This window comes from Martes martes (assembly GCF_963455335.1).
Source record: "Martes martes genome assembly, chromosome: 2".
NCBI classification, from domain to species: domain Eukaryota; kingdom Metazoa; phylum Chordata; class Mammalia; order Carnivora; family Mustelidae; genus Martes; species Martes martes.
In genome coordinates this window covers 46,757,597-46,771,423 of record NC_137889.1, presented here as the reverse complement: position 1 = coordinate 46,771,423, position 13,827 = coordinate 46,757,597, and the positions used below count along the sequence as shown (strand labels likewise).

The window sequence follows — 13,827 nt, the reverse complement described above, 5'->3', positions numbered from 1 at the left end:
CCTTTTTTGGTCTGCCCTCGGGCTCTCATTCTGACTTCTGTCTTGGCCTCTCCTCCTCCCTGGTGACTCACATTGCTTTGGAATTTCACTCACTGGCTCTTTCTGACGCACATCCTGGGAGCCTGGCCTAGAGCCAGGGAACAGCGGGGTGGCTCCAGCCCCACCCGTGATTAATTTTGGCAACCTGAGCTGGAGGCTCCATAGAGGCAAGCAAGGCTGGAGAAGCGAGATGGGAGTTGGGGAGTGTTGCTGGACAGGAAGCCTTTCTTCCTGCTTCTGCTCCTTTGCACTCAGGTAGGAAATAAACAAGGGGAAAGCTATAAGCTTGTAGCGGTCAGACGTTACCTGTCTGGCCAGCCAGGACACTCGAGAAGACTGAGCAACTGAGTTCAAAACCTAGCCTGGCCACTGTGCTCCTTGGAATTGATTTCTGGACCTCAGTTTACCCTTTTGTGAGTCTTAAAAGTTTGAGATCCCTCCGTGTGAACACCAACAACAATGGCCTTGAACTCGGTTGATGTAGCCTACATATCTCTTGCAATGGCTTGGACTCTGTTATGTCCCTATTTTGAGTATGATGGAGGGGCTGGTGCGGGCTGGGGCTGAGGAGAGGGACAGGGGGAGTTGACATGACAGTGCGCCAGGCTGGGATGTGTTCTGCCCTCACCCCGACTTGTCCCCATCAGATGCTTCAGCAGGGAAGGGAGAGGATCCCCACGGCCTTCCGCCTTCGCAGCACTTAACTCCCTTGCGACCCTGGTGCGTGCTTCCGGAGCGCTCAGGAGCCCCCTGGGTTTTGCATGCTATCCTCACTCTTCCAGAAGCAGCTTGCTTTTCCCATCTCTTCCCCAGACTGTTCTCCACCTCTCATCTTCCCCAGCTGCCCAGGGCTCAAGGATTCACAGTCCCAGCCCTGCCCCTTCCAGCTCCTCTGCTAAGTAAATGGCTCTGTGCCAGTCTGATCGGCTGACCCCTGGGAGCACCTGCACGGGGCAGGGCTGGGGGACACCCTCAGTGTATTCAGGAAACAAAGCCCTCAGCCCCATTGTCTAGCCCTGAAGAGTGACTGTGAAGAGTGACTGCGGTGAAATGAACCGTGGGCCAGTTTCAGGGGAGTTGGCCTCCCACGGTGGAGATTTCCTCACTCCTCCCCCGCTGGGGTCTGGTGGATGCCCTACTTGCTGCTAGGATAAATCTGGTCTGTAGGGGGCGCTAGAGAAGCATACTTAGGGCACTCCTCCCCTTCTCCCTCTTAGCCACACTGGGGGGACCATGATCATTTGGGAAGAGGTAGAGAAGTAAAGGGTATAGTCAAGTAGATGAGTCTGTGCCTTGATACCCATACCAATGATTATAATCAGGGCTCTTTTTTTCTTTCAAATTAAAAAAGCACTGTTAATAAGGCAATACATCATGGCCAGGTAGGTTTAAGAGTTTGGAAACTTGAGTCAGATTGAGTTCAAAGCAAAGGAGTTCCACTTACAGGTTTTGGATATCCCACATATTTCCTTCTGTCGTCATTAATATTTTTAGGTGGTATAATATATGGTCCACGAAAGTATTACACATACCCAAGTCATAAAACATTAATAATAAGGGCCCAAAGAACGGTGAACGCCTCACTTGACTTAAAAAGTATGACACAAGCAACACACAGCATGGCTGAAGCCACGAGTGTGGGACTCCTCTTTCCCATCTCTAACCTCTCGACGCAGGGACCCTAGTTGGCATCGGGCGTTTTTCATTTCCCTGAAGATTTAAAGTATTTTCTATCATGTTGTGTGGACCTCCCTAAATTATATACTGTTTAGGTTTGCTTGTTTTTAAGCTTCGAGAAATGACATTATACTGTATGTGCATCGTCTTGCTAGACCTGTCTCTTCTCAGCTTTGTGCTACTAAGATCGGGCCACTGTGCTGTGTGTGGCTGGGGTGCCCTATCTGCAGAGCTGTGGGGTTCCCAGAGCCACAGTGGGTTATTCTGCCTGCCAGTCTCCGCTAGCGTGAAAATCGCCCCTTTGAATGTTCTCGTGCTTGTCCAAGGACACATGTTCAAACATTTCTCACTGGGTAAACACCCAGAAATGGAATTGCTGGGTTACAGGGTAAGTGCCTGCTCCAATTTGACAAGATTGCACTGAAGGATTTTCCGAAGTGGCTGGAGCCCCCCGCCCCCGCCGCAGTGAAGGAGGGTTCCAGCTGCTCCTGATTCTAATCTCCACCCGGGTCCCTCTGCTGATTGCCTCCTGGCATCTCAGCAGTAATGGTCCGGGTTTCTCTGATGACTCACAGGGTCGAGCGGGTATCTTCCAGTGTTTTGGTACTTTTTGTTTCTTCTTCTGTGAGGTGCCTGTTCATGTCCTTCGCCCATTTTCTGGACACCATCATTCTCTTATCATCAGTGATTTGTAAGAGTTACGGACTTATTCTGAAATGAATATTTTTCAATTATATGAAAATTATGATTATATGAAAAATATATGAAAATTTATATGAAAAATATGAATTATATTTCAATTATATGAAAAAACACAATAGATATTAATACATATCTTAATACATAATACATTAATACATATTTAATACATAATACATTAATACATATTTTAATACATGATACATATTTTAAGTATTAATGTATTTAATATGCAAAAAGCATTTCTAACTTTTCAGCTATGCCTGTGACAAATATTTTTCCAGGAGTGTGGCTTGTCCTATGTCTTTCTTTTTTTTTTTTTTTTTAAATTTTTTTTTTTTAATTTATTTATTTGTTAGAGAGAGAGAGAGCGAGCGAGCACAGGCAGACAGAGTGGTAGGCAGAGGCAGAGGGAGAAGCAGGCTCCCCGCCGAGCAAGGAGCCCGATGTGGGACTCGATCCCAGGACGCTGGGATCATGACCTGAGCCGAAGGCAGCTGCTCAACCAACTGAGCCACCCAGGCGTCCCGTCCTATGTCTTTCTTTATGGTGGTTTTTGATGAACGTACGTTCTTAATTATATTGCAGTAGAATTTACCCAGGTTTCTTTCATGGATAGAGTATTTTGTATCTTAAGAAATCCTTCCTTAGCCTAAGGTGATAAATATAATTTTCTATATTTTTCTCAAACTTCTTAAGCTTGCCCTTCCTGTTTAGAACGTTCTCTGTAATTGATATTTATCAACTGAGGTTTTGGCTAAGAAAAAAGTTCCAGTACTTTATTTTAAAAATTCTCTGGTTCAGGGGCGCCTGGGTGCCTCAGTGGGTTGGGCCCCTGCCTTCGGCTTGGGTCATGATTTCAGGGTCCTGGGATCGAGTCCCGCGTCGGGCTCTCTGCTCAGCAGGGAGCCTGCTTCCCCCTCTCTCTCACCTGCCTCTGTCTACTTGTGATCTCTCTCTGTTGAATAAGTAAATAAAATCTTTAAAAAAAAATTCTCTGGTTCTATAATTAACAAACGTTCATTAACAAATATTGATGATTACAGAAAAATAGGAAAAATTAAGAACCACTAAAATTTTTACCACCAATCAATATTTAGATATCTAAAATACAGAATTGACATATATCATGTCATGTATCATTATCTTCTTTTTTATGTCTTTCTTCTCTGATTTTACAGGTTCATAGTAGACCATTTAGAAGTAGAAGATAAATTTTAAAAAGTGTGTGTTTCGCACTACTCTGAAATTGTTCTGTGTGCCTACCGAACACCCAAACCAGTTACTCAGGAGCAGAGTTCTCTCCTAAAGATCACGGCCATCACCTGCCTGTAGAGATTCTCTAGGTGTATCCTTGGCCCGGAAAAGACTCATGTGCACCCCTGAAAAAGTATATCATGAGGGGGTCCCTAACAACCCGACAAAATTCCAAAAGGGCCCACTCAAATACCAGAAAAAAATTGTGAAATGAGTTACTTCATGCCTTTACCAAAAACCTTTTTTCCGTAGGGCAGAAAATAAAAATATAGGTTAAGATTGCTCTGGCCAAAACGAAGTATTTTCCCCCCACATTTTACTTCAGCTTTACTATGGCCAAATTATCAATCTCAACATGTCAGCCTTTTAACAGAGAAACTATTTGAACTCTACTTCACTGGGTTGCTATAAACATAGTCTACATGTTGGTACAAACATGTCTACATGGTTGTCTATGTGCCCAGTCATGGATGAGGCAGGGAGAGCTAAACAATTGAGCTAAGCATGGTACTCACTATCTCTTTCTTTTTTTTTTTTTTTTAATTTAACATGTTCTTTTTTTTTTTTAAAGATTTTATTTATTTATTTGACAGAGAGAGAGCACAAGTCGGCAGAGCAGCAGGCAGAGGGAGAGGGAGAAGCAGTCTCTCCACTGAGCAGGGAGCCTGATGTGGGGCTCTATCGCAGGACCCCAGGATCATGACCTGAGCTGAAGGCAGATGCTCAACCGACCGAGCCACCCAAGCGCCCCAGGTACTCACTATTTCTAAACAGAGACCAGAAGGTGCCTCACAAGAGAGATGGTGCCTATTCCAATGGATTGGAGTTTGCACAGAATCTAAAGTCTAGTTCATGAGGTATTTCTACCTTGCTCCATCAAAAAGACTTGAGAATGAGGGAGTGGCAGGAAGGGGCCATGGACAGCTGGGAAGGAGCTCCTGGAGCAGAGCCTTCCACCAAGAGCTAGAAAGGCCAGGAGGCTGGGGAGAGGTTTCAAAGCAAGTATTGCCATCTTGCCCAGGCCCCCTTTGGCTTGCATGATGGTAACAGAGGTAAGAACCCTAAACCAGTAGCCTCTAAGTTTTCCTGTACGTGGGTTTGGGGAAATGGTGAGAACACAGATTCAGGGATCTCTTGGAGCAAGGGAAGGCTTCTCTCTTCTAGTTCTGCTGCACAAATGCCTGGGCAGGCCTCAGTGCTTAGCCTCTGACATCACTATTTCTAGACTGGGGCTACTGAGAGCCCCATGGGCAGGACTGGGGTTGGGAGAGTGGGCAGAAGGGCCAGCCATACCTGAGCATGAAGTGGTCCAGATCTTGGGCTGCGTGGGGCTGCTGCAGCTGGAGCTGAGTTGCCTGGGCTCAGGGCCAAGTTTAGGCTTCTTTGGAGCCCTAAACGTCTCTGGAGGGTCCGAAATTTCCCGTAAGACATGGCAGCCAGAGGACACTTACTGCTCATTCTGCAACCCCAGGAGAGCAGATGAGAGTTGCTTCAGAGGCAGGTAGTAGGAGAAAGGGGCTGCACAGACGCTACCTACCTTTTGTCCCTTTTCAACCTACCCATCCTTCCCCCCCTTGGTGCCCCCCACCCAACAGAAGGAGACTGCATCAGCTCTGGCTGTGAATTCCTGGCAGGGACAGTGGCTAATTCAAATGAACCTGGTTGGCAAAACACCCAGCTCTGAAAACCAGCCTACTTGGAACAATCTCGAAGGGCCTGCCCTAATGAGGAGAGCATCTCAAGACTCCATGGAAGCCAAGCAGAGAGTGGGGGTGAGGAGGTCACTGCGGGTCCCGCTGGGGAATGAGGTCTCTTTCTTTCAGTCAGCCATCCAGCTCAGCCTAGGTTTAAAAATCATTGTCATGGGGTGCCTGGGTGGCTCAGCGGTTAAGCATCTGCCTTCCACTCAGGTCATGATCCCAGGGTTCTGGGACTGAGCCCTGCATCAGGCTCCCTACTCAGCAGGAAGCCTGCTTCTCCCTCTGCCCCTCCCCCTGCTTGTGTGCCCTCTCTTGTTGTCTCTGTCTCTATCAAATAATAAATAAAATCTTTAAAACAAAATCATTGTCAGCACAACCAGAGTTGAAAAGATGATTTGCTTTTACCAGTTGAATCAGCTCCAGTCAACATTTATTGAACTAGTTATGCCAGGCACGGACAATTAGCTTTAACAATAGGAAATGAGATCAGAGGGGAAAAATGCATTTCCACAAGCAGATCTTTTGTACATGCTGCAGTCAAATTCCGAAAAAGACAGTTCTGAATCTCCAAGGAAAATCAGTAGGTAGTTTAAACTCGGAAAAGTTGTGAACAAATTTTTTTGCTTCACTTGAAAGAAGCAGCTTAGAGCAATTTAAGTGTTTTAATTACCTGTGGCTAAAAGGGAAAGTTAAAAATAGGCGATTGAGACGAATGCTGGGTGTTGTTTTGGGGTCATAGCTAAGGGACGAGATGCACTTCATGTAATCAAGCAGAAACACAGCGTTGTAATTTGGGATTTCGAAAGTATTTGGGACGTCACACAAAGCTGTGAGAAGATTGGATTCCTTGGAATTTGGAGCTCTAATTGTAAATATCCACAGAGTTTGTTTTTTAAAAAAACTTGGTATTGGACATTAGTTCAGACTTTCACTTTGAAGACAGCTAGGATAACAATCAAAATTGTCCTGATGAAATGAACTGACCCTTCTGTTTTTCAGAATTATTAAGGAATTTGACGATTAAATGAATTCTCATTTCTCTTCACACTGGTAAGAAAAATACACAATTTTTTTCATTGTTTGGCCTCATAAATATTCTAATGTAACAATTGGGCATTTAAAACCTGAAGGATTTTAATTTACCAGTAAGTTTTTTTAGCAAATAAAATAGGCAAAGAACACTCGGATACAATTCATTTTTAAAAAGGAAATAAATATGGGAACATTTTTAAAAGGCTTAACCTCTATTATTTTTAAAAACTGACAATTAGATCAATTTTTAATCTATCGAATGAGTAAGAATTTTTTTAAATGATGATACTCAACTCCTGCTGCTTGATGGAAATATAAATTAGTACAACATTTCTGAAAAATGATCTGATGGTGTATGTGAGGACCCATGCTGAGCCCCCGAGTTGGTATAAAGATTATTGTAAATAAAAGATTATTTAATCTATAAAGACATCTGAGAGTCAATGGTTACAGAAAGAAGGCTTTTCAGAGCTTCCCTTATCTGACTAAAAGCAGCAAGTTCTGGGAAGTAAGTCTGCCACAAAGTCTTTCTTCAGGGCGGCTCAATTCCCAGAATAGATCAAATAAAACCTACCCCAAATCTCTTCTCTGGGGGATTTGTATCACCCTGAAGGAGATAGAAAGACAACTCATACTTGACAGACATCATCACAAACTTTTTATCTCTGAAAGAGATTGTTCTGAAAATCCATTGTCTTTCCTTAAAAAAATCCCTTTCCTCTTCCTATAGAATCCTTCCCCCCCCACCCTTTTCCCTAATAAGTTAGGTAGATAAGCCTTTAACTTGAACCATTTTAACAAGCCAGCTGCTTCACTCGTTGGCTCCCTTGTGTACCCCCAGAAAACCTTTTCCCCCTGTTACTCTCTCTTTTGTTGGTTTAATTTGCAGGCCTCATGCACTGAACATAAAAGGCAAAGGCAAAATTTCTTTCCCCTCTTTTGCATATGTATGAAGAGGCTTAAAAGAACACATACATTTTGACCCAAGAAAATACTAAGAACAAAATCTAAGGAAATAATCAGAGGTCAGGAAAAGATTTATGTGAAGGATGATCACAACAGTAGTAATTTGGGGGGAAGGGAGAGATGAAGAAAAAAAAAACTGTCTTAGTCCATTTGGCTGTTAGAACAGAATACCACAGAATACTTCTCACAGTTCTAGAAGCTGGGAAGTTCAAGATCAACATGCTGGGATATTCAGTATCTAGTAAAAGTCCACTTTTTGGTTTATAAACACAAGTCTTCTCTCTGTAGCCTCACATGGTCAAAGTCGGAATGGATCTCTCCGGGGTCTCTTTTATAAGGACACTCATTCCATTCATGAGGGCCTCACCCTCATGACCTAATCACCTTCCAAAGGCTTCACCTCCAAATATTACCATATTAAGAATAAAGTTTCAACATATGCATTTGGGGCGGGTTGGGGAGAAAAACATGCCGTCTAGAGCCCTAAGGGCCCTACAACAGGGGAAGTTTTAAATAAATGATGGTATATTCGTAAGATAGAATGTGTTATTGCCCTTGCACACAGGCACACATGCTTGCGTGCATGCGTGTGCACGCGCGCACACACACACACCCCTCACACAGACACGTGATTGTTTATCAGCCTGATCTCAATTAATCAAGAACAATCCATATAGGAGAAAAGGGGTGGAAAGAAATATCACCAAATGTAAACTGGTTATTTCTGGATGTTGAAAATAAGGGTCTTAAATTTTTCTATTTTAATATTTTCCAGATTTTTGAAATAAGTATGTTAATATTTTTTGACAGGGGATGAGGGAAGAGAAGCCAAAAACATAATTGTTTTTTGAAAGATTTTATGTACTCATTTGATACAGAGAGAGAGCACAAGTCGGTGTAGGAGTGCGTGGTGGAGGCAGAGGGAGAAACAGACACCCGACTGAGCAGGGAACCCAACACCGGGCTTGATCCCAGGACCCCAAGATCATGACCTGAGCCAAAGTCAGACGCTTAACAGACTGAGCCACCCAGGTGCCCTGCCAAAAAAGTAATTATTAATCAAAATAAGAAACAAATTAATTAATGTTGTGGGAAGAAAGGTAGGACAGAAGGAAGGAAACGTTTTGCTGGGTCTTTTCCTTCAGTTGTAAATGTCGCTAAAGCAATAAAGGTGGGTAGTTTTTTTCTTAAGGTACAAACAGTATTTTAATTATTTTATTGCATCCCAAAGGTCAGTGATAAAAGCAAATGCAAAGTAGCAACTTGGTACGTTAAATAACTTGGTGCGTAAAAGACTAATAAAGTAGGTATGCATGTATATGGATATATCATGACAATATATAAAGACTATAAGAAGTTAGGCAGTGACTGACATTGCAAAGAGCTTTTACACATGCTTTTCAAAGACAACAAAACATAACAGGTAGTTAAGTAAAAGAAATCTTCCATAAATTCAACATCAGAGCAGCAGTTCTTTTCAGTTCTATTAGCTCGACGTTATACGCTTTTTATACCTTTTTTGCTTATTTATCAATCTTAGATTTTTTTGATTCTAGCCTCATGTTGTGTGATATACATATTTTTAAATTTTTTACAGTACATGTTTGCAAACATCCAGAAAAACTGAAAAGAAATAATCGAATAAATACTCACTCATTCCTGTTACGTAGACTTTACAATTTGTTAACATTTTCCACGCTTTTTTTTTTTTTGGTCAAAATTTTTCAAAATAACTTGGAGGTGTTGGAGAGCAACAATTTCAAGGTCCTTCTAGTTGGACTAAGAATTAAATCAACGGGGTGCCTGGGTGGTTCAGTTGGCTAAGTGTCTGACTTCTGAATTCAGTGCAGGTCAGGATTTCAGGGGTAGCGATCTCAGGGCCTTGAGATCCAGCCCCGCATGGGGCTCCGTGTTGGGTGTGGAGCCTGCTAAAGTTTTCTTTCTCACCCTTTGCCCCTCCCTCACCCCACATGGGGGCACTCTCTCTCTCTCTCTCTCAAGAAAGGGAATCCACCGAGACATGGAATTCCAATGATGGGCAGACAAAAAGAGGAACAGATGTCACCTGAACTTAGAAGAAGGGGTAGGGGTCTGGGATGTCAAAGGAGAGGAATGCAATTTATAGGAAGATGAAAAAGAGCAAATATTCGGCCGACAAGTGTTTGCTGGGCCCCTCGGAAATAATGGGACCACAGGACTTGGATCGAACAGGCCTTGCTAGGTTCCTTTCTGTCTACCACACCCAGCTCGCATCAGAATGGAATTCTCTATGGTGACAGCTCTCTTCTTGGAGCAGGTCCTCTAAATTCTTTTTAGGCAGTTGAGGGGGAGGTGAAGAGCTTTTCCTGAATCTGCTGGGTTTTGATTGCTTTTAACTCAAAATAATCTTCATGCAAAAGCAGCCCATCTTAGATGGCAGGGTGTCCCCAACCCCTACGTAGACATTATGACACTTACTCCAAAATACTTCAACATCCATGTCCTCCAAAAGGACACTCTCCTACATAAATAACCACAAAACCAGCAACACCCTTGAAGCAAATTAACAAAAATTCTCTATTATCAGGGCACCTGGATGGCTCAGTAGGTTAAGCATCCGACTCTTGATCTCAGCTGGATCTTGATCAGGGTTGTAAGTTCAAGCCCTGCACTGGTGTGGAGCCTACTTTTTTTTTTTTTTAAATATTTTATTTATTTATTTGTCAGAGAAAGAGAGAGAGAGAGAGAGTAAAGCAGTGAGAGCAGCAGGCAGAAGGAGAAGCAGTCTCCCCGCTGAGCAAGGAGCCTGACTCGGGACTTGATCCCAGTACCCTGGGATCACAACCGGAACCAAAGGCAGACACCTAACTGTCTGATCCACCCAGGCGTCCTGGTGTAGAGCCTACTTAAAAAACAAAAACAAAAACCAAAATTTTCTAATATCATCTACTACCCAGTTGGTACTCATAGTTCCTGAATTGTCCCCAAATATCTTTTATAGCTTGTCTTTTTATCCATACCTTTTTAACAGCTGCCTAATATTATCATCAATGGCTAACACCATGATGGTATTAACTGGTTCTTCTAGAGGTGAACTCTAATTGTCAAGGAGTTTCTTTCTTTGAAAATTTGGTCTTCCAGCAAATGTTTATTGAGCAAAGTGTTGAGTGCTAAGTGTTATGAAGTGAAAGTCATTTCCCTGCCTTTGAGTAGCATGTGCTCAGTGCACAAGGAGCCTTTATTTCTTCACTGGGACATTTCTAAATTAGCTGAAAGAGGGGAAACTGAGTCAAAGAGTGAGTGCTTGCATTTGATATGTATTTTATCTATGAGAAAAGTGTATTCTACTGATTATGCCATATCAACAGAAACAATGCTTCTGGCGTTGACCCCAACTGAAAATGACAATATCGCCTCTGGGGATTTCATCCATCCTTACCCTCTGTTATTTTTCTTCTTAGTATTTGAGTAGAGAATGATATTGCCTTCTCTTTATTCCTTAATGAAGCAAAATGGATTTTTCTTCTCAAATCCCTCCATGACTTGTATTTGACCATGCTTTCAGGGTCCTTTCCTTTGGTCCTTTTGTCCTGGCTTCCCCAGCTCCCAAGTATTCCTGTACTTGGAGAGAGAGGCCTTGCCCTGGGAGACCTGTTGGGTGGTCTGCAGTCCTCCGTCTGCCTCTGTCTCTGCCTCAGCCCACAGAAGAATGTTTACTGCTTCCATACTCCCACCCCAAGTCCCCCCTGGGCTGATGGGGTGGCCAGGACTTGGGACCAGGAAGAGAGACCAGAAGAAGGGTCTCTGGCCAGGATTTGGGATTAGGAAGAGAGATCAGAGGAAGGGGCCTCCCAGCTGGAAGGACACCTCTGAATTCAAGCCTCCTCAGCCTGGTTCCCCTTTTCTTCTATCCCCTCTTCACTGTGTTCTCGGAGCATCTCATAAGCCCAGTGTGAGGGATGTACTTTGCCTTATCCTACCTGTGTCCCCGCCTAGAATGAACTACCCATTCTCTCCGCCATCCTCCATCCCTCAAGACCCAGAACTCAAGTTTTCCAAGTTCCTTTTACTTGTGCACATAGCTCACACTTCAGCTCCCCTCAGCTGTCATGGTCTCTCTCGGTTCCTCCCCCTCCTCCCAATGCCATCCACCAGCTTGCCCAGGGCAATGGCTTCCCCACTTCCTTCACTGCTTCCAGCCAACTCTGATGGGGATCATGCAGTCACTTTGGTGTGCACGATACACTCAGCCTCTCAATGAGAGCTGTTCACTCCCTGGGTCACAAAGGGTAGGAGTGGGAGCCCTGAGGTCTGTGGCACAGTACAAAGCCAGGATTCTCTTCCAGCAGCTCTGAGGGGATGCGCCATCACACCTCCCCAGCTGGCCCGAGAAGTCATCATCCGTGTCCATCCTGCTCTTCAAAGGCAGACACGGTGTGGGGCACGTGGAAGACTAGGCCGACAGCCATGTCCTCCCCAGGGGGGTGGGGGGCTGCTGATCCCAGCGCAGAGGGGGCCTGCAGGTCTGCTTTGAATTTTTGCATGTGACTGATCAGCGGAACCACCGTTTGGAGACGTGGGCCTGACCCTCAGGAGAGTCAAGGTGCCAGAGATGCAGCTTTTGGGGTCAACCGTGTGGGGCAGAGCTTTAGACCCTGGAACTGGGCCTCTGCTTCTAGGGAAACTAAGAAGAGCCCCAAGGGAGAAAACAGTGGTGCAGGAGATGCCCCCACTGAAAAGGGGCCAATGGGACACTTAGTGGGTTGTCATTTTCCCCACAGGCCCTCATAGTGGTGGGGACCCCAAGGAGCACATGTTTGCGCACATGACCTGGGCCTCCTGGCTCCCAGCAGCCCTTTCTCTCCCCCTGCTGGTCATGTGATTTAATTATTAACCCAGGAAAGACAGGGGCTCAATGGCCAATCAAAAGTCTACCAGCCGCACTTTGCAGGCCCGGGCTCTTCCCGGCCTGGTAAATTCTGGGCCTGCTGGGAACGTCAACGTTTCCCTGACCAGTGCTGCAGTGAGTACAGTGCCGTCTTCAGGGGGGCCTCAGGGGCCATGAACCAGAACTGTGGAATTGGGGAGGGGGGGCAGCCTGGGCCTGCGCTGTTACAGGTGGGCTGTCGCTGCCTAGAGCATTCTGTGGCTGGACGCTGTGGGGAGTTCCAGGGGCCCCTCACGGCTCAGGTCCCAAGCTGTAGGCACCGGCATGTCTGGTTTTCTCACCCGTGACACCAAAAAAGCACAAAGAGCAAGCAGGCCACCCTGCACCCTGCAACTTGCCTCTGCCTTGTGACTGTGCTTAATATAGGTCAAATGAAAACAGCTCCCAAAATAGACCTTCTCTGAGAAGCAGCTGCGCCTGTGAAATGCTCCACGAAAGGGAAAAGGTGTGGGTGACCGGGGAGTGTAGTTCTCCTCAGGTGTTACATAAGCCGGACCTGAAAATTGGGGCCAGATATCTGTGGAGGAAAAGTGAGTGTGTCCCTGCCCCCACCCCTGCCCCCCACCCCCAAGCCCAGAGAGTAGCCCAACCCTTACAGACATCAGCAGGCTCGCAGGGAGCTCGTTCTGTCCTGGACAACAAGGTCACTCCTCAAAGCATCACTCCGGGGAGCTTGTCATGCACACCAGAGCAATCACATGACTCCCGCCAGAGTTGGCTGGAGGCCCCAGACCGGGTGTGGGGGGGTTGGGGGGGTGACTCCCCTGGGAGAGGTGGTGCAGGGGGTAGGTTTCATCTGCCCCGGGTGGTGGGTGGGCAGAGGGGGACTGAGGAGAGCAGGACAAGCCTGTGTTTATCAGTTCAAGGATAGAAGAAGGTTAAGCAAGAGGAGAACACCTGCTGTGTTGCCCCTCCCCCTGGGGTTGATGCCCCTTCCATCCCCTCCTGCCCTCCTGGGGAGCACCTTTGTGGCCCAGCACTCTCCACCCGACTCTTCCTTGGCCGTTTCCATCTTTGCCTCAGCCAAGAGAAGGGGTTTCTATAATGAAAGAGCAGCGCTTCTGTCATTATTCATTTTCCAATCACTGGGTGGTAATTCAGTGAGGGCTGCCTCTGAAGGGGGGCACCAGAGGATCAAGACTTCCCTGAAGAAGTGACCGGAAAAGAGACAGGAAGCTGAAAGGAGACTTGCTACGCAGGGAAAGAAGTAAGGGGTATTGAGGGAGCACCTGACACAGCAAACAAGACATGTGCAAAGGCCCAGAGGCATGAGGGCGAGCACATCTCCAGCAGAAAGCACAACTATGGCAGGGAGTGGACGACAGTGAGAAAGGCCTGGTGAGAGCTGAGGCAGACAGAATAAATGGCTGCCTGAAGAGCCTTAGGAAGTACGGACCTCCTCCTGACTGAACTGGGACATGCTGCGGAGTGGTGGGAACGGGGCGAGGGGGTGGCTTCTCCAACATGGCGGCATGTTAGAGGCGCAGCCGCCTCTGGTCCACTCCCTCAGAAGCTCTGGAGGTGCCGCCC

At 45.9% G+C, this 13,827-nt stretch overlaps 1 protein-coding gene across 2 annotated transcripts in view; it reads left to right on the top strand.

The window, feature by feature from the left end:
* Positions 1–208: 208 nt before the first annotated feature.
* PEBP4 (phosphatidylethanolamine binding protein 4) overlaps positions 209–13,827 on the top strand; it is a 247,036-nt gene continuing 233,417 nt past the window's right edge. The window contains exon 1 of one of the 2 annotated variants that reach the window (XM_080797258.1): positions 209–294. The gene's annotated coding sequence lies outside the window, so the exon portion shown is untranslated. Of the gene's footprint in view, positions 295–12,699; positions 12,828–13,827 lie in introns of those variants that run through there. The other variant, XM_080797259.1, reaches the window with a different exon arrangement.